Source organism: Berghia stephanieae, chromosome 6 (genome assembly GCF_034508935.2).
Source record: "Berghia stephanieae isolate SIO BIC M18660-M18661 chromosome 6, UCSD_Bste_1.3, whole genome shotgun sequence".
In the NCBI taxonomy this organism is placed as follows: domain Eukaryota; kingdom Metazoa; phylum Mollusca; class Gastropoda; order Nudibranchia; family Aeolidiidae; genus Berghia; species Berghia stephanieae.
Window position 1 is genome coordinate 47,356,403 of NC_088365.1, and position 18,712 is coordinate 47,375,114.

General features: G+C 36.6%; 1 long non-coding RNA gene across 2 annotated transcripts; it reads left to right on the top strand.

The window, feature by feature from the left end:
• Positions 1–9,382: 9,382 nt before the first annotated feature.
• LOC144975149 (uncharacterized) lies at positions 9,383–15,435 on the top strand. Of its 2 annotated transcripts, none has more exons than XR_013645868.1 (3): positions 9,383–9,642; positions 12,458–12,570; positions 13,098–15,435. It is a non-coding gene; the product is annotated as an uncharacterized LOC144975149 (long non-coding RNA). The 2 variants fall into 2 exon arrangements; XR_013645867.1 differs by lacking the exon at positions 9,383–9,642 and adding an exon at positions 10,209–10,521.
• Positions 15,436–18,712: the final 3,277 nt, after the last annotated feature.

An 18,712-nucleotide genomic window follows, 5' to 3' on the forward strand; every position in this document is an offset into this window, starting at 1 on the left:
AATTTGTTTCACTTTTCCACTTCCTGTTCCCAACACACAGCACCTCTGTCTTATAATCATTCAGTTTGTTTTTGTTGTTGTTTTGTTTTTAAGGGTTTTACGGCGCTTGCAACACATTTAGGTTATATCAGCGCCAAATCATTCAGTTTCAGTCTGTTCTCATTCATCCATGTCTTAACACTTTGGATACAATTCTTACTATAGGCTGATACTTCTTGTAAATTTTTCGTATTGGAACGCAGTACAATTAATTGCGTATCATCAGCGTATTGACGGTAAGACAGAGCGAAACTTCTGATGATTTTAAACAGAGGGCCAACGTACAGAACAAAAAGAACGGGTCCAAGTACTAAACACTGGGGAACCCGACAATCAAGAATGATTTTCTCAGATCTATATTCATCCACCGTAATAATCTGTTTACGATTAAACAAATATGACCTAATCCAATCAAGCGCTGCACCAGACACGCCATAAGTAATTTCAAGACGTTTGAGGAGAAGATTGTGATAATAGTATCAAAAGCAGACGATAGGTCAAGCAAATTCAGCAAAGAACATGAACCATTGTCTATAACAGAGAGAAGATCATTAACAACGATAACAAGTGCCGTTTCGGTCGAATGATGTTGCCTATAAGCCGACTGAAATTTTTCTTCAAGACAATTATTTTTAAGATGAGACAGTAATTGTTTCAAAACAAGTTTTTCTAAGATTTTAGAGAGAAAAGGAAGATTAGAGACAGGGCGATAGTTTTTTTTTAAGTTCTCTTTATCTAGATCAGGTTTTTTCAAAAGGGGTTTGACATGAACAACTTTGTAAATGTCTGGTACAGCACCTGACTGCAACTAACTATTAACAATGCATGTAAATGGTGTTAAAACTACATCAATGCACTTTTTTAGTATGGCAGTATTTACGGGGTCTAAATCACAACTTTTAGTTGGAGACAACATAATGCAGTCACGTAAGTCAGCTTAAGTGATCTTTGAAACATGTGTTAATGAATCACATGAAACTTGTCAAATGTTGTTTGGATCGATTCAGGTGAGAGTTCTTTCCTGATGGTATCCGTTTTTTCTTTAAAATATTGACCAAAGCAAGATGGTAGATCTGCACGATCGATTAAAGATGGGAGAGCTGCTTGCGTCTGTTGTCTAAGCAGTTCCTTGGTCAAGGCAAAGAATTGTCTCGAACGTCCGACGTTTTTCAAGCTGTCTTCATAGAATTTCTTTTTGGCCCTGAATTGACGGCTTTCGCATCATTTCTAGTCGCGATGTACAGTTTCTTATCAACTGGACTTGAGCCATTTTCTTTCTGCCCGCCTCCTGGCTAATCCAGTCAATTTTATTTCAGTATTATACCAGTGTGCTTGACGTCTCACTCTTACTGTTCTGGTTTTTAAGGGAGCATGCTTGTCCACCGTACCAACAATTGACTCGTGGAGACCATTTGCATCATGTTTATTTTTAACGTTATGGTCAAGGTCTTGTTTCAAATATATTCATGTTTATATTCTTCATATTGCGAGATGTTATCATCTTTTTATTTCAAGCTTCACTGGGAATAAAACGCAAAACACAATGAAATGATGTACAGGCGCGTTATAATTTACACAATAAGATAAATAGATAATGGAAATATGATGTATCTATATATAAATAAGGAGCGGTTCCACAGCCAGAGCCGTTCTCTATCTATGAATAATTTCAACACTGTAAAAAAATTTGAAAAGATTGCAAAACAAAAAAAAATACTAAATTAGTACTTACATTATTTGGAAGTAAAAAAGCGAAAATAATTATATAACATGATTATTGCTTGTTGTTACAAAGTCTAATACTGGACGGCCGAAAAGATATTCAGTGTCTCTCTGTTTAAGTTGAAATAGACAAAGGGAGACCACTACTTCCTGACATAAAATGTGATGGTCTTCGTGGATGATGCTGATCATTTAATATTTTAGTTAATTTACTAATACAAAATATCTCATATAAAAGATATACATTGTCAACATCATTTATATAGCATTTAATGAAGTCTTACATATTTAAATTTATTTTAATTATAATATAATTATTCTGGCATATTACACATCGGGAATCTCAATAGCTCAGGGGGTCCCGATAGCTCAGTTGGTAAAGCACTCGCTTCACACGCAAAGGGACCGAGGTCGATCCCGGGTGCAGTCAAGATTTTTTTCTGATCCCCTGTCTACCAAGCAGTGATGGGTAGCTAATTGAATCTGTTAGATTTGGCGGAAAGTACTTTGCGATAGACTAGCGTCCTGTTTCCAAAGAATAGCGAGCAATTACTATTACGTTACAGAAACCGGGATAAACTCCGGCTCCATGGGCCCAATGGCTCTGAAGGACTACTTAAATAAATATATATACATATATATATATATATAAATGACCAGTATATATAACACACATATTATATATATATATATATATATATTATATATATATATATATATATATATATATATATATATATATATATATACAACTAAATAAACCTGCCTTCAATCTCTCAATTGAAAACAGCACAATATTATATTAACTTACCCCAAGACCAAAGCGTATGGATCAGGATGTGTCTAATGAGTGGTTTCGAATTCGAATGAAATATCTACCAAGTACCTAACGGTGATACCTAAACCAGGAGGTGAGTGAAGAACGTTCGTAGCGCCACCCTGTGTTAAGCAGCCCTCTCTTTTCCCCTGTATATTGAAAAAAAAAAAAAGAAAAAAAGAAAAGAAAAGAAAACAGCAATCAAAAATTAAAAACAAACAAACGTGTATTTAAAATATTGGCCAGAAAATTCGTCCTTCAAATATCGATCGATTAAAATGACCATCATCTAGGCAAAAACTTTCAACCCTGGGACTTCTCTGCGAGGGTTATTTTAATCGATGGATATTTGAAGAAGAAGGACTGGATTTCTGGCTAAACTTTTAAATACCTATTTTTGGTTGGTTTTTTTTTTTTTTTTTCAGAGTACGGCAATTTTATCAGACATAGATGAGAAGCCTAGGGGTGGGGGGGGGGGGGGGGGGGTGGAGAGAGGCGGGTCATGGTAGAGACTGCGAGAAATCATTTGATTGATAGTTGCAAATCGTTTAAAAGGCAGTTGTTGTTTTAATGACCATGTGCGTGAGCACAAACGTCAAGTGCAGTACTCGCGTGTGTTGCATTTCAAAATATTTCCTCGTTGAGCTTTATTGTCGTTCTTTGAAAAAAAAAAACACGTATCTAATATTTTCTTGGAAGTTCCATGTTTGAGAGGGCTTTGTTTTTCTTTTGACTTTAGCTTGTGTGCTGTTTTGGGGTTTCTTTTTGTTTGGGGGGGGGGGGGGGGAGGGGGTGATATTGATGTTGTTTTGTTTTGTTTTGTTTTGCTTTATTTTTGTTTTTTTTTTTTTGTATTTTGTTTTGTTGTTGTTGGGGGGGGGGGGGTAGGAGAAGATGAGGGTTATTTTAATTGATCGATTTTTGAAGAAAAAATTATTTTGGCCGAATTTTCAACTACGTGATTATTTCAAATGTATGATGGATTAGTGGGGGGAGGGGGGGGGGGGGTCCCGATAGGTCATTTGGTAGAGCACTCGCTTCACACGTGAACGTTCCCGTGTGCAGTCGAGATTTTTTTTTCTGACCCCCCTGTCCAAACAGCAGTGAATTGGTAGTTGATTCTGTTAGATTTGGCGGAAAGTATTTTGCGATGGACTGGCATCCTATCCAAAGGATAGCAAGCAAGTAGGATTTTGGAGTGGTATCTAATCAATGTGAGGGCAAATTGTTGATCTGTAAAGCTAACTACGGCGACTACAATTTGTATTTTATAGACTTTCAAGTAGGCAGGAATGTTCTTAATCTCATCATAAAAGTGATGATGGTTGCAGTGTTTCTATAGATAGAACGAAGATGACATCACTCAGGTCTTTGTTATTGCTTTTTGCCATCCCTGTTTATGAGTAATTCTCACTAAACCATATTAACCAGACTATAAAAGTTCATGGTTACAATTAGTTTTGTGTGTTGGTCCGTTATACTTCCGGAAGGCAATGTTGTGAGCTTCTTAGCCAAGCGCATATAATTTTATCTAGATGTTCCAAGCACGGTCACAAAAGCACCATCGTCAGAGTGATACTAGGCTGCTAGAAGCTGTGGGCTGTAATTAAAAATTTTAAAAACAAAAACAGCTTCAAAAAAAAAAAAGAAAAAGAATAAAAATACCGAACACAAATCGTTTCGGACACAAAACCCCTCTTCAGCCGTCAACAAAAAAAAAACAATAAAAACATAAATTTAATATTTAGACGACGTGTACTGGTATGTACTTAGAAAACCTAGACGGAAGAGAAATATTTGGCATGTAAGAGAGAGAGAGAGAGAGAGAGAGAGAGAGAGAGAGAGAGAGAGTGTGTGTGTGTGTGTGTTTGAAAGAGTGTGTGTGAGAGAGAGTGTGTGTAAGAGAGAGTGTGTGTGTGTTTGAGAGAGTGAGAGTGGGAGAGAGAGAGAGAGAGTGCGTGTGTGTATATGTGTGTGCTTGAGAGATTGAGAGAGAGAGAGTGTGTGTGTGCGTGTGTGTGTGTGTCTGAGTTTGAGAGACTGAGAGAGTGAGTGTGTGTGTGTCTGTGTGTGTGATTGAGAGAGTGAGACAGAGAGAATGAGAGAGAGAGAGAGAGAGAGCGTGCGTGTGTGTTTGAGAGAGTGGGTGAGAGAGAGAGAGAGAGTGAAAGAGAGAGTGAGTGAGAGAGAGAGAGAGAGTGAAAGAGAGGAGAGAGTGAGAGAGAGAGTAAATGAGAAAGAGAATGAGAGAGTGATAGAGAGAGAGTGAGAGAGAGAGTGAGAGGAGAGAGTGAGAGAGAGAGTGAGAGAGAGTGGGGAGAGAGAGAGTGAGGAGAGAGTGAGAGAGAGTGAGAGAGAGAGTGAGAGAGAGAGTGAGAGAGAGAGTGAGAGAGAGAGTGAGAGAGAGTGAGAGAGAGAGTGAGAGAGAGTGAGAGAGAGTGAAAGAGAGAGTGAGTGAGAGAGAGAGAGTGAGAGAGAGAGTGAGAGAGAGAGAGAGGCTCTTAATTTGTGTACTGTGATGGGCTCTTCTTGACTTTAACATAATGTTTGTTGATCGCCATTCTATGTCATTAAATACCGAAAACAAACCTATAACAGTTCATTGAATTGTCTATTGTAGTAAATGATGTTTTTTAATGAGTTTTTAGCCTTCATTCTAATGATTATTTCGAACTTTCTTTTCAATTATCATCAATAATAATAATAATAATAATAATAATAATAATAATAAATAATAATAATATAATAATAATAATGATAATGATAATGATATGATAATAATAATATATAATAATAATAATAATAATATAGTAGTAGTAGTTAGTAGTAGTAGTAGTAGTAGTAGTAGTAGTAGTAGTAGTAGTAGTAGTAGTAGTAGAAAATAATAATAATAATAATAATAATAATAATAATAATAATATTTAATAATAATATAATAATTAATAATCATAATAATAGTAATAATAATATAATAATAATAATAATAATAATAATAATAATAATAATAATATAATAATAATAATAATAATAATAATAATAATAATAATAATAATAATAATATGATGATGATGATGATATAATAATAATAATAATAATAATAATAATAATAATAATAATAATAATAATAATAATAATAATAATAATAATTACGACGACGAAGCGACGACAACAATAACATCATTTAAAAGTAAGCAAGAGAAGCGTAGTAAGGGAGATAACCAATATTATTTTTTGTAATTTAGATGCATCAGAGCGATTTTTCTCCCTTATGCGATAGTCTCGCTTTGTTTATATATTTTTTGTCGATTAAGAGTTGAGATTGTCACTTTGTGTGGAGTGCCATGTGAAGATGGTCACCTGGAACTCGTTGATAAAGTAAGAAACCTAAGCATAATACATCTAAATAGAGATGCGCTTACAAACTAATATCATGGTCCAGTCGTTGATCTATCTATCAGCTAAAATATGAAACGGATCTTTTCGACAGCTCCTCACTGGGAGTATGATCAAGAAACTTGGTGTTTCACTCTAATTTTCAAAGCTAAATTCATTGTTATCCTCTGTTACTTGATGTTTCAGAAAATAAGCTCAAGTTGTTACAGATTGTCCCAAAATGGTGCTGTTGGGTCGTATTCAGAAAACAGGGATTGAATACACAATGCCCGAATATTTCTGCTTCAATTGTTACACAGGCTGCATATTAAGAGTCCAATGCGACGTGTTCTTATTAGCAGGTCTGATAACCCAAATTGACATGGCTAATTATTGAAATGGAATTACTCTTAAACCAACACTGTGGTCTTGTGGTATAACACTCACATTCGGATCGAAAGATCGGCGCATAGATGAGTCATTGGAAAAGGCTCTTTACTCACCGTACTCAGGTGTAACATGAGTACCTGGCCGTTGACAGCGTTGTCTCTTTCCAAAATATTGTAATATCGCCTAACAGGCGGCATGTCCCGTCCTACATGTTAAATGTTGCTGTTGACCAGGGACCCCTTGTAAAGCGCTTTGAGCACATTTAGTGGATATTGCGCAATATAAATCTCATTTTAAGTAAGTGTCTCCCTGCCCACTAGTGGTAAGGAACCCCAACCAGAGAAAAAAAGGTAGTACATCGCCCTTCCTGTGGATAACAGAACATACAGTGTTTGTTGGACTCAAACTCAAACTCTCTCTCTCTCGGGATAAGCCAAAAATCATACATATCCTTGTATGCCGAGATACAATGCTCATGGGAGGTAACTAATACATAAACTGTCCTCAGAACGTTTTTATCTGCCTTACTTCCCTTATCAACGATATCGGTTGCTGAGGCTTATTGTCTGGTCTTCTATTATGAGTATTGTGGGGTCGGGTTTGATTTTTTTTTTAATTCATATATTTCTTGTTTTGTTTTGTTTTTGTTTTTTTAAAATAATTTTTTTTCTACATATACAAAGGGTATCAATATTTGCAGGTCTGATAACCCAAATTATCACGGTCTCATTGCTGTAATGGAAATACTCTCAAACTAATGCAAAATATTCTTTATTACAACAATGTTTAAAAAGGGTCAAATTCAAAGCATGTGTCATAGTTAATCGTTGTCTGTAAAATACTGCCCCTCCCTACCTCACAAAACTCTTAGAGAAATATTCTAAAAATCCGATCTTTATTATTATTATTATTATTATTATTATTATTATTATTATTATTATTATTATTATTATTATTATTATTATTATTATTATTATTATTATTATTATTATTATTTGAAAACCTCATTGTTGGAATCAGCTTGAAAAGTGGAGAAAAATTGTCTTTGTCTCATAAAAATCGGTCTAGAAATAACCTTTTTTGTAATAGATTTGATTTTGAAAACAGTTTTCTCAAATTTTATAATTTTATGATAATTTCCTTATTTTCCAGTCGATGTTCTTGATTTATATATCGTTTTTCATTTCTCAATGAGACGAACGCACTGATATAACTCGATTGATTCAAGAGTTTAAAACACAGATTTCGTGTTTTGATTGTAAGTCCAGCCTTACTAAGAATTCACGAGCGTGAGATAGTGACGTAACTATACATACAAGACCTCGTTCTCCACGCCATAGTAGGGCTTCCATTCATCGCTTTCGGTCAACCGTGGTCTTTGAAGTTACACAACATATACCGCCTGTGATGCCTGTACTAATCAAGGGCTGAGCTGACTCATGTTGACAAGCGAGCTATCAAAAGAGCAATCGTTGATTGGTCAAAAACTCAGGATTTCATATTAAGTTCTTGAAAGCGATACCCACCCACCTGTCAGTGGACAGAACTGATATGATGAAATTAGGGCTCCATAAAATGTTATATCATGGTAGGCTCCACCCTCTATTTCTATTCTGGCGTAGATGTAGACGGCGATAGCATTTCCGATATCATAATGACTAGTGGGCAAAGGGTTAAAGCTTCCAAACAATCCCAATCGTCGTCTATCTCTAATGGGCCCCGTTAGAGCCCCGACGCGCAAACTCAGTACTAACTCGCTCTTCCGGCATTGAGATCGGACGCTGACTCGTGGCTTGGCGCTCGGGTAAAAGCGATCAAATAACCCAACACTAAATGACAGCCATATGAATTATCTGGAAGTCAAAAAGTGAACACTTCATCTCATCACATTATTACTATTATTACAAGTTGATTTTGACGGACTTTGGTAATTCTTCACTCTATTCAAGTCACAGAATACTCAGTTTACAAGGTAAGCATACGAAATGCACATTTTAATTCATTTCTTTTTTTTATAACTAAACATGCTTTGGGGTTGTGTGTTTGTTGATTGTGCATCAGCTGACGACACATTTGTCGCTACCGCGAATTACTTAACTTTATTACTTTATTTTGTAAAAAATAACAATAACAAGGTTTTAAAAAAATTAAAATACTAATTCCCCCCCCCCCCCCCCAAATAATTTAAATCAGCCTTCCATGTCAGGCGATTAAAACCAGGTGTTTCAATGTTCGATCCCCAGTCAAAAGGTTGCTAATTTTATCAAGATCAAGAGGTTTCGAGTACTCACGACATTCCAGGCTCAGGGTCCTTTAAAAAATACTTTTCATTCAGTTATTGTTATTATCTTTATTATGGCTGACACAGCATGCATCGTCCATACTTTTTCAAAACTTTTTTTTTTTTTTGTGGGGGGGGGGGGGGGGCTGTTTTTTATATCGGAAAATTGGGTTTTGTATGTTATGTTCATGGAGAGAGAGAGAGAGAGAGAGAGAGAGAGAGAGAGAGAGAGAGAGAGAGAGAGAGAGAGAGGAGAGAGAGAGAGAGAGAGTAATATTTTATAATGATAAGATATCTGTAGTGGTAGTATTATTAGTAGTTTTGAAATGCCTATGATGATGACAATGTGAGATAATTATATTAGTGTTGTTATTTTTATTATATTTTTAAAAATTACGTACGGCTATGTCGTAGTGGTAGGACACTCGCTTTTGGACCGGAAGGTCCTGGGCTCGAGCCTCGCTCGGCGCATAGTTGAGCCCTTGGAAAAGGCACTTTGCTCACTTTCTCTCACCGTACTCAGTTGTAAAATGTGTACTTGGCCGTTAACTGCGTTGTCTCTGTCCGAAGAAATTGTAATATCGCCTAACAGACGTTATGTCCCGTTCAACATGCGAAGTGTTGCTGTTATAAACTTTAGCATTGGCATGTATGTGCCTATTTCGTTGTAGTGAATTTAATTTAACGAAGTGGTTATTTGTACTACCACTACAAATAGCGAAAACTACCGCTTTTCACTATTTGTACTCCTAGAACTCTTATGTGTTTAAAGTTGCAAACCACCGCTCCTTTACCTCTTTGTAGCTACCTACTCCCAGCACTCTTATGCGTTTAAAGTTGCATTTGTGAGCTTTCAAGGACCAGCCGACCAGCCTCCACTTTTCGCGGTCTTTCTTTGAGAAATGTGAAGCAAAAAAAAAAATGGCCCTCTCGGTAAACGAGACATTCTCATCTTTTCTCCAATTTGAAAACATTCGAAAATGAGAATAATGTACTTTTTATTAAAAAGTCAACAAAGAAGGTAAGTAAACTAGATACGACAATTCTTTTCCTTAATTAAGTGGCAACTCATTTCTCGTCATTCTCACTCTAACTCTATCGACTAAGAAGAGTACACCACCTCAAACATTTGTCAGTTCATATCTTTGCTTTTATGAGGTCTATTTTCATTTTGAAAAGTTCAAAGTGAACAACTAAATGACGCCGATTCAGTGGTGTATTTGGTCTATCTTCATGTGAATAAATATTTTATTATTGACTTTTCCAAAATTCCAATAGGTCATTCATTTGTATGATACTCTATGTCGTGATCTATTTTTCCTTGATTTCAGCTGTCTCAGCTCTAAACTATACTTTTCTTTCTCAATAAATAATTCATTTTCTGTTTGCAATGTATTACAGAGATGTTGATTTACCACATGTAAAAATTTCAAAGTTGTATCTGAAGCTGTTTCTGAATTATACGTGATTACCATTGGGATGCTGTGCTTTGGTCACATTTTTTCCTATTAAGCTATGTATAGAGATTTTCCACCACATAAACGGTCATAACTTTTAACCAGTTGAGACAGAGCGATAATTTTTCACTCTAATTAATGTTTCACTCCCCTTTATTTTTCTACGCTAAATTAATACCCATGCCCATAGCCACTATTTTGAAAAATTCTTGCAAGTGCCTACTAAGAGGGTTGAACTTGAACCTGAACATGCTCCTTCTTCTTCTTCTTCTTCTTCTTCTATTAATAACTACAACTAGATAGGTACTACGCCTCTCCTGAATGATCGGAACCGTTTAAGAAACTAAATTACGGGTTCCACCGGCGCAGCTCTCTAGACTTCCAGTCCCACAGTGCCCAGTATGGGCGGGAGACCTTACCCCCGATGTTCCTCGAGCCTCGAGGTAGTTTCACTTTATAGTTGTTTTAGCTTTTGAACTGTGGATCTTTTGTCAAACGTTTTATTTTAATTTTTCAAATTTAGTAGCACTTTAAAGGTCTGCGTTAGGTATCGCTCTGCTGTACTGTAATTGTAAGAGCGTAAGAATAACATGGTAAAAGTATGCTGATGAAAATGATATTGACAATGAAATTATAATAAAAAGAAGAACAATAGAACTTATAAACAAATCAATAAAGAAGCTTTAAAAAAAATGAAATTTAAAAGAAGAAAAAACTGCCTCAAGAAGTGAAAAAAATTGTCCCTGTTGTTGAGATGTGAAGTGGACATAATCGTGTCTGTTAAGAATTAGGAGAAATGAAAGATGCCACTTTTTATTTTAAATGTAGATTGCACATTAGCAGAACACTAAAAAAAAAGTAAAGAAAGAAAATCCAATGTGGCAACTTGGTTGCTAGTGAAAAAAGTAAAATTACTCCGCTCAGCATTGCTGCTGGTGTGATGTCTAGTGTTAGTTAGGTGTCACTATATTAGAGTGATATCTTGTTACTTCATATTTTCATTTTAAAACCTGTAGAACAACTTGATTGATTTGTAAATTTCCTTATATGACCATTGTTTTAGTTTTCCGCAGCCATTATAATTCAATTTGAAATATTGAAAGGTACTGGAGAGGAGTCTTAGCGGGGTTTTTTTTTGTCTGTTAGTTTTAGTTATAGGTCATAGTGCAGGTCCAAGTGTTGGAAATGTACAAGGTTTTATTTTTTATTTTAAGGTTAGTTGAAGGAATACTTTCCTTAGCTCAAGGAACGTGCAGAAGACCTCCCCTATTTACTACTTACTACTACTACCCAAGTACTAGTGCTAGACTACTTCTTCCGCCACCTCACTCCTAAACGGACTGACACCACAGGCAACTGATATTATTCTCTCTCTCTCTCTCTCTCTCTCTCTCTCTCTCTCTCTCTCTCTGAGTGTGTATCTGTCTGTCTATTTCTGCCCATCTCCCCTCTTTTTACTAATTAGTTTGTAGGTCTTTGGCAAATTCTCAAGAACAGCCAAGATATATGCGGCTGTGTGGCACTCACTTCCGGATTGGAAGGTCCTGGGGTCGAGCCTCGTCAAGGACTCACATTCTCTCACTGTACTCATGTGTATGATTTCCTATCCGCTAAGAGCGTTGTCTGTCAGAAGAAAAACATCGCCTAACGTTCTACTTGTTACGTGTTGCTGCTAGTCATGGATCCTTAGTAAAGTGCTTTGAGCATGTTTGGTGGATATTGCGGCTTATGAAAGCTCAATTCTTTTTTTAATATTTATATATTTATATATATATAAAAAAGATGCAGGATGATGACGGGCATGCGCTACTTTATGATGTAGTATAAACCATTCCTAATATATGATTTTGCTAAATAGGCCTACACTCAAATTTTACGAGTGTATCTGGTGGCAAATATTAGACACTCGTTGCCACTGTGATTTTGATGAAACTTGGCTTATACACAGATACATGAATTTTCCTAATACGGCTTCAAACATGCGATCTGAACTTCAATTTATAATGAAGTAATTTTTCGACAGCTTGATTGAATGTGACAAGATCCTTTTACTTAATACAATTCAATTTAGTGTGGTCTGTAGTTGTTTGCCTAATATTAGAATGCACAGAATTTGAATTTTTATTGACTTTAAATATTGAAAACAACATGCCTTTGGCTTTCCATTTGTGCCATTCCATTCAGCTTTTGACCTAGTCCCTGATTTGAGTACCACGTCACAAATTTAAGTTCTTCGAGAAAACTCTCGACTTACTTTCTTATTCTTCTAACGTACTGAACTGTAACACCTTTGTCTCAGTTGGAGAAAATATTGCAATTTTTAAACTTAATATTTAGGTATTTATGTTATGATCTTTTATATTATTCCGTGTTTTTCAGCTTCCATCATATCACCCTGAGGAAAGTTGGCTAATTTATGACTTTTGTGTCTATGAATGCAAGCAGGGCAAAAAGCAATTGACTTCAAGCAAAGGAGTTCGCCCTAACCAGAGGTAGGAGGTTGTTTTTGGACGGGGGCAGGAGGTGTTTTTTTACTTTTACATATTTAAAAAAACATGAAAATATTATATGCACAAGGTTATAATATTTCAGTATAACTCGGAAGTAAATTATCACCATCAGCTTTTCTATCTTGATTGCCAAGACAATTTTAATAAAGCAATCAAACTGATTCTGAATTTTAAAACATCCAGAGGAAGAGGCAATGTGTGCCTATCTGCAGCTCATTTACAGTCTTCAGTGGGCGGGCTGCACGATGTAATGCAGCAAGACAATAGTTCAACTATTACCAGAACAGTTTTAAAAAGTGAAAGACTTGATTTGTTCAAAAAATCTGATTGCGCTGGATTAGTATTATTATTGAATGTCTTATTAAGATTTATTTTCAATTGCTCTATAATCTGCATGTTGAAATCCTTCACAATTGAGTTATGCAAGTGACAACGCTATTAATATTTTATCATACTATGTTGTGGATAATTTTATTATTTTGTAATAAAAAGTTTTTCTTACCATGCAGGACTCTGAAATTAATACTGGCTTCTGAGGGTTACAGGGGCTAATCACCCATGCGATAAATTGGTAAGACTCATTCATTTTATACTTATTTTCCATCGACATTTTGTCCCTACAGTTTTTCGCTGCCGAAAAATTTACACTTGACAGCAATTAATCGCAAATTCTATTTTAGTCGCAATTAGACTCAATTTTTTTTATAAATATGTATTATTTTTTCTTTTCTTGTTACTTTGTATTTTCAGTACTTAATTGTCCCTCCCCCCTCCCACTATTGAGTGTAATATATAGTTCCATGTTGCTCCCTGTCTTTGTTATGGATTAAGATTGCTCATTTTTTTCCTGGTTCTTGCGGGGGTCTTTAGTTGGGATGCAGACAGTCAAATACAGTACCTTTCTTCTTGAGATGATTTTTTATACTGTAAATCATCTCTCTGTTATGTACTGTTATAGTTATAGGTTTTGAATATTATTGCATTATGTAAATGTTTTAGCAGGATCCTTTGCTTGTGTCTCGGTGAGACTTTGAGGTAATGTCAAAATTGGTACATCTTTGAGGTGCTCGTGAAATCTACTGTTCCCTATTGAATCAGTCACCATATCATCATCCTTTTTATAATGTTGTAAGCGCTATTAAGTCCTGTAAGACAATATAAGCAGATCTAGGTGGTGGTATTTTTTTGGGTCTTTTTTTTTTTTGTCTTTGTTTATTTTTGAATGAGGATGGTGGTTTTGAGTATTTGTTTTAAGTAACGGGAAGAATGAGGCGTGATTTGAGTGTTTTTTGTGATGTGTTTGTTATGGATGTAACATACTAAGTAAATCGATATTTGTATCCACTTGTGAATATTATGTGCATAGATGATGAGGGTCATGGCGGGCGAAAGACTGGAAATCCATGACCAACCTGAAACTGACATTGTACCAGTATGACGTGTGACAAATACACAGGAAGGACTGTATCGAATTGTATCTTCAGTGACAAACAGGATCAATAGCTTGTTTCAAGTTATGGTAGAACATCAGTTTCTGCAAAGAATCTCCCAGTTGGAACAATTTTTGACTCTTGTCTCTGAAGATAAAGACTTTGACATTGTCGACATGACTGACTTAATACAGACAAATCCCCATTCTAACCCTCTTTCTGACTTTTCAGAGACACCAGACATTGTAAATGCACGTACTGACCAGAGACCACAGACATTATAAATACACACTCTGCCCAGACAGAGACCACAGAAGTTATGGACACACAGACTGACCAGACAGAGACCGCAGACGTTATGGACACACAAACTGAGCAGACAGAGAGACCACAGACGTTATGGACGCACAGACTGACCAGACAGGGACTCCAGATAACAGAGACATGCGACCATAAAGATGCCCTTGACACAACAGAGACAGTTAGACTGCGAAATTTTTCAAATGTGACTCTACACAGGAAATTTCATACAGAATTCCCTTAATACCTTTACTCATTGTCCATTCGTAAAATTTATTTTCATGTAATAAACCACCAAAAAAGTAAATTTTTAACATGGGTGGGGGCTGTCACGTTACTGTAGAACGAGCTTAAGTCTCAATGGGATATTAGCTTTAGGCAACCACAAGTTGGTATTTTTCAAACCTGTTGCTATGCTATCTTGTAATGACAACGTCTCTCAGTCGCCAAACGTCACTAGCTATCCTTCACATAATGCAGGGTTGATTGTGTGAAGTACGTTTGGGGCCGGAAGATAGCAAGGCATAGTGCAGGCTACTGTACTGTGTCAGTCCGTGAACGGGTGACCAATTTATAGTACAGAGAAGGCAAATCTGTTCCTATATGTCCCAATAAAAATATAACACAGAGAAGGCCGAAACTGTGTTATACAGGTCGGTACAGAATAAAACAAATATAACACAGGAGACCAAACACTGTGTTGTAGAATATCAAAATTTCAAAGGTGGTCGGTCAGTGACGAAATAAAAAGGGACATTATAAGTCGTAATATCACATCCCAATAAAAGAGTGTGATAGTAAAAAGGTGCCCGTTAACAATTGAGTCGGTCAAGTCTCTATCCAGATTCAAAAGGATAGTGCAAAGTCCTGTATGTAAAACAAATTTGAGAAGCTTGGTTGTTCTCAATACTTGTTGGGTCGTGATCGGTATAGAGTGAAGTAGTGTTCATGATACACATCAGAGCAATGCTGTGTCAAGATTACAGAGGAGCAAGAAGACAAGATTTGTTTGTGTGTCTTTATATGTTACGGAATAGGTACATTTTGGTTGTCAAAACTTTCATTTTTATTTTGACATTTTCTTGATCTTTTAAAATAAAATTATAATTTAATTTAATCAACAGACTTGTTTAATAATTTAAAGATATACTTTTGTGGGGACCTTTTGTAAAATCATTAGTCCGATTGTAGTTGTAATCTATATTCTAATGTCATAAAATCAGTGACACCACTGAATTCCTACCAGCGCTTTTACTCACTGAGTCCCTACCACCAGCGCTATTACTCACCCAGTCCCTACCACCTGGGCGGGGTTCCTGACCTCCCATAGTGGGCAGGGGGGTTCATACTGTGTCTTCTTTCCCCTTATATCTGTTTTCCAACATGCTTTCTGTCTTTGTCTTGGAATGAGATTACTTGGTTTTGTCCTGGTCCTGGCTGAGAGGGAAGCAGTCGAATGTATAGTTAGTTTTGGGAGATGATATTTTTTTCATTGGAAATCATCTCTCTGTTATGTACTGTATTATGTTTTATTTACATATTATATTTGATTTGTTAACATTTGAGTGTATTCCTCTTAGTCGGGACCTGTGCTTGTGTCTGGATGAGACTTTTAGATGATCTTAAACTAAGTACTTTGATGGTGTGCTCTTGGTATCTACATCTGTTTCCCATTTGAACAAATTCCCCTTTGTCTTACCTTTTCTTGGGTGCTTTAATTGAATTCTATAACTTTTTACTATCCCATTTCTTCCTTTTTACTGGCGCTGATATGACCTTGATGTGTTGCAAGCACCGTAAAACCCTAAAAAACAAACAAACAAACAGTCCCTACCAGCAGCGCTTTTACTCATTGAGTCATAGAGCTTTTACTCACCGAGTCCCTACCACCAGCGCTTTTACTCACTGAGTCATAGAGCTTTTACTCACCGAGTCCCTACCACCAGTGCTATAACTCACCGAGTCCCTTCCACCAGCGCTTTTACTCACTGAGTCATAGAGCTTTTACTCACTGAGTCCCTACCACCAGTGCTTTTACTCTTCCGAGTCCCTACCACCAGCGCTTTTACTCACTGTCACTGTCCCTACCACCAGTGCTATTACCGAGTTATAGAGCTTTTACTCACTGAGTCCCTACCACCAGTGCTATAACTCACCGAGTCCCTACCACCAGCGCTTTTACTCACTGACACTATCCCTACCACCAGTGCTATTACTAAGTTATAGAGCTTTTACTCACCGAGTCCCTACCACCAGCGCTATAACTCACCGAGTCCCTACCCAGCGCTTTTACCCTTCGAGTCCCTTCCACCAGCGCTTTTACTCACTGAGTCATAGAGCTTTTACTCACTGAGTCCCTACCACCAGTGCTTTTACTCTTCCGAGTCCCTACCACCAGCGCTTTTACTCACTGTCACTGTCCCTACCACCAGTGCTATTACCGAGTTATAGAGCTTTTACTCACTGAGTCCCTACCACCAGTGCTATAACTCACCGAGTCCCTACCACCAGCGCTTTTACTCACTGACACTGTCCCTACCACCAGTGCTATTACTGAGTTATAGAGCTTTTACTCACCGAGTCCCTACCACCAGCGCTATAACTCACCGAGTCCCTACCCAGCGCTTTTACCCTTCGAGTCCCTTCCACCAGCGCTTTTACTCACTGAGTCATAGAGCTTTTACTCACTGAGTCCCTACCACCAGCGCTTTTACTCACTGTCACTGTCCCTACCACCAGTGCTATTACCGAGTTATAGAGCTTTTACTCACTGAGTCCCTACCACCAGTGCTATAACTCACCGAGTCCCTACCACCAGCGCTTTTACTCACTGACACTGTCCCTACCACCAGTGCTATTACTGAGTTATAGAGCTTTTACTCACCGAGTCCCTACCACCAGCGCTATAACTCACCGAGTCCCTACCCAGCGCTTTTACTCTCCGAGTCCTTACCACCAGCGCTATAACTCACCGAGTCCCTACCACCAGCGCTTTTACTCACTGAGTCATAGAGCTTTTACTCACTGAGTCCCTACGACCAGCGCTATTACTCACTGAGTCCCTACCACCAGCGCTATGACAGAGTCATAGAGCTTTTACTCACTGAGCACCTACGACCAGCGTTATTACTCACCGAGTCCCTACCACCAGCGCTATTACTCAGCGAGTCATAGAGCTTTTACTCATCGAGTCCCTACGACCAGCGCTTTTATTCACTGAGTCCCTACCACCAGCGCTTTTACTCGTTGAATCCCTATCACCAGCACTTTTACTCGCCGAGTTCCTACCACATGGCTATTACTGAGTCCCTAACACCAGCGCTAATACTATTAGCCACCAAATCCCTACCACCAGGGGGGACAATATAAGCTCAAATTAGACCCCAAAAATTCTTACAGTGATGCAGAAAAAAACAACGAACAGATCTCTTTCAAATTTACACAAAATGTTTCTTACAACAAGATGGATAGGTTTAGCAATAGTCTTGAAAATAAATTTTTCAGAATTTTTTTTCGATTTCTTAGTGAAAATTTGGTGTGACTGACATGACAGGAAAAAAAAAATAGATTTAAAAATTCATAAAACTGCTAAATTTTTGTTTAGCCCAAAACCCAACCATCATGATGCAAAACACATCATAAGAAAAATTCTGACCAAATTTGAAGACAATCTGATGGGAAACAATCCAGATGTGAATGTTAGAAAATCAGAGAATGACGCACAATGAAATTTTGAGAAAATGAAAAATTTGTCTTTCATTTGATAATAAAGCTAATTATGCAGACAAAGGCCAACATTCATCAAGTATAACCAATATGGAACAAGAAAATAGTAATATTTTATAAATTGATCAAATTCTGAAAAAAATTATAAACGATTCGCTAACCCATACCTCTAAGAAAAAAAATTGCGAAATAATTTAATATCTGCTGTTATTCACCAAAAAATTACTTTAGTGGTCAAATATGCTTTATAGTTCTAAAATTCTTTAATTATATCTCATGAACGAATAATGTAATGTATAATTTGATGCTAAACACCAAAAATAACTGAATTAAAAAAAAACAACTTTTTTAAGGGGCAACATAAGCTAAAATTAGACGTAAAACCCTAAAATTTCTAACATAGATGCACCAAAAACTAGCATATAAATTTCTTTCAAATTTAAACACAATGTTTCTTTCATAAATAGCTATATCATGAAAACTCTTGGAATAATTTTTTAGAATTTTTATTTGATTTCAACTGAAAATTTAGCGCGGATCGACAAGAACAAATGAATTTTAAAATTTATAAAATTGCTAAATTTTAATTTACCTCCAAACACTTACATCATGATGTTTTTTTTTGTTTGTTTGTTGCTTTAGGTCTCTTCCAACACAATTGAGGTTAT